A 3,355-nucleotide genomic window follows, 5' to 3' on the forward strand; every position below is an offset into this window, starting at 1 on the left:
CTGAGAACAAAATTGATTTGTCTGAGAACAGAATTGATTTGTCTGAGAACAGAGTTGATTTGTCTGAGAACAGAATTGATTTGTCTGAGAACAGAGTTGATTTGTCTGAGAACAGAATTGATTTGTCTGAGAACAAAATTGATTTGTCTGAGAACAGAATTGATTTGTCTGTGAACAGAGTTGATTTGTCTGAGAACAGAATTGATTTGTCTGAGAACAGAGTTGATTTGTCTGAGAACAGAGTTGATTTGTCTGAGAACAGAATTGATTTGTCTGAGAACAGAATTGATTTGTCTGAGAACAGAATTGATTTGTCTGAGAACAGAATTGATTTGTCTGAGAACAGAGTCTAATATAGGTGGGAAGATCTGATTATGGGACATTTACAAGTAGCATAGAAGATTACCAGTGAGCTACAACGCAAATATTAGTGAAAAAAAGTTGTGTTGTGTGGGTGTCACTGTGTAGGCTGATACCCGATATCATGGACCCCAGAGCCATTGGTAAAGGCTGTACATTAAAGTATAACTATGCCCCCAACACTTTTGTGTCAAATTAACAAATTATTATATTTTGTTGAATTTATAACAACATTCCGACCTTGTTTAGCATGATCTAGTCTAATTATTGTGGCATGATTCCACTATTTTTATCGGTTTGCATCAGTTTCCCTGGTGTCTTTTTTTTTTTAAATTTTAAAGGCAAACTGCTGTTGTTGCTCGCACGAATGTTGTTCACGACACTCTGGTGCCAGGCTATAGAGCACTAACTTGCCACATAAATTTTTACATTTTTAGTCATTTAGCAGACGCTCTTATCCAGAGCGATTTACAGTAAGTGAGTGCATACATATTTTATTTTTGTGTGTTTTTTTTAAAATATGCCACTACTACGGCCGCCCAGGAAACTCGCCTGTGGGCATGCTAGCGGCATATAGCAGCACGTTCAGTTGTGCATCAATAATTGAACACAGCACATTTGTATGAATGTCTGGTTATTAAATGGGTCAATTCTCAGTTTCGTGAATTTATTGAAGCTTTTTTAACCCTCCCGTTGTCCTAGGGTCAAAATGACCCACCACTGTGTTGAACCAACTAGAAAGTATCACTGCCTCCTTCTCACAAATGATCCAAAAAATATAAAAATTAAATAAAGTTGGTTCAACACAGTGGCGGGTCATTTTGACCCTAGGACAACGGGAGGGTTAAATGACTAATAAATGAATAAATAAATAAATATCAATGCAACCGGGCCGTGCTAGCTGAGGTTCATAGGTTAATAGCCTGCACTGGCGGCAGTAATCGCTTTCCTTGTATTCCTCATGCAACAAATACGTACGCAACAAATGACAACTGTAAAAACAACAATGTGCCCGTAATGTACCCATCTTCTGGTTGTGGTTCAATGTGGAGTAATATTGAAGCAGGACTTTTTATTCCATAATAGCAGTTTGACATGTAACAGTCGCATTTCCTTCACTCAGTCATTTCCTTCACTCAGTCATTTCCTTCACTCAGTCATTTCCTTCACTCAGTTATTTCCTTCACTCAGTCATTTCCTTCACTCAGTCATTTCCTTCACTCAGTCATTTCCTTCACTCAGTCATTTCCTTCACTCAGTCATTTCCTTCACTCAGTTATTTCCTTCACTCAGTCATTTCCTTCACTCAGTCATTTTCTGCAATTTCTTGGGGATTAATGATTAACCAGTGGAAGCAATTAAAACCACTGTTCTGAACTAATATTTATACCAAACGTTTTAGGGTCCATACACTGATCGGTTACACATCCATAGCGTACAGGTATTTTTATCCTCCGCTAAAACAATAAGTAAAAAATAGTTAGTTACTTCAGCTGCAATGTCTTCAATCTCACACAATAAGCAAGAAAAGTTAGCTACTGCTGCATCACCTGCATTGGCAAATATCTTCAATCTCTAACGTTAACGTTACTACAATATAGAACAAATGACAAGTGATTGACTTTGAAATATATTTTTTCATGAACAGCAAAGCAAGTTTACAAAATTGTACATTCAATTCGCAGTAAATGCTTTAGCTAGATTCTTTACATCCACTGATGACAGGCTGTTTTGCTGGTTTTCTCAGGAGTCCCTAAAACATTAAGTTAGTTTATACACATGTCAATTTCAATTTCATACACGTCCAAAGGCACAACGCTAGCTAAATATAGCTAGCTGGCTAATGTTAGCTAGACAGCTAGCTTGCTAAATAGAGATTTTTGTAAATTCACTTTATGACCCAAAACTGTGCATAATCGTTTGTCTCTACATTAAAGGGATACTTCGGAATTTTGGGAATGAATACCTTTATCTATACAGTGGGGAAAAAAAGTATTTAGTCAGCCACCAATTGTGCAAGTTCTCCCACTTAAAAAGATGAGAGAGGCCTATAATTTTCATCATAGGTACACGTCAACTATGACAGACAAATAGAGAAAAAAAATCCAGAAAATCACATTGTAGGATTTTAAATGAATTTATTTGCAAATGATGGTGGAAAATAAGTATTTGGTCACCTACAAACAAGCAAGATTTCTGGCTCTCACAGACCTGTAACTTCTTCTTTAAGAGGCTCCTCTGTCCTCCACTCGTTACCTGTATTAATGGCACCTGTTTGAACTTGTTATCAGTATAAAAGACACCTGTCCACAACCTCAAACAGTCACACTCCAAACTCCACTATGGCCAAGACCAAAGAGCTGTCAAAGGACACCAGAAACAAAATTGTAGACCTGCACCAGGCTGGGAAGACTGAATCTGCAATAGGTAAGCAGCTTGGTTTGAAGAAATCAACTGTGGGAGCAATTATTATGATATGGAAGACATACAAGACCACTGATAATCTCCCTCGATCTGGGGCTCCACGCAAGATCTCACCCCGTGGGGTCAAAATGATCACAAGAACGGTGAGCAAAAATCCCAGAACCACACGGGGGGACCTAGTGAATGACCTGCAGAGAGCTGGGACCAAAGTAACAAAGCCTAACACACTATGCCGCCAGGGACTCAAATCCTACAGTGCCAGACGTGTCTCCCTGCTTAAGCCAGTACATGTCCAGGCCCGTCTGAAGTTTGCTAGAGTGCATTTGGATGATCCAGAAGAGGATTGGGAGAATGTCATATGTAACACACTATGCCGCCAGGGACTCAAATCCTACAGTGCCAGACGTGTCCCCCTGCTTAAGCCAGTACATGTCCAGGCCCATCTGAAGTTTGCTAGAGTGCATTTGGATGATCCAGAAGAGGATTGGGAGAATGTCATATGGTCAGATGAAACCAAAATAGAACTTTTTGGTAAAAACTCAACTCGTCGTGTTTGGAGGACAAAGAATGC

The sequence above is a fragment of the Coregonus clupeaformis genome, chromosome 8 (genome assembly GCF_020615455.1).
Source record: "Coregonus clupeaformis isolate EN_2021a chromosome 8, ASM2061545v1, whole genome shotgun sequence".
Classification (NCBI taxonomy): Eukaryota; Metazoa; Chordata; class Actinopteri; order Salmoniformes; family Salmonidae; genus Coregonus; species Coregonus clupeaformis.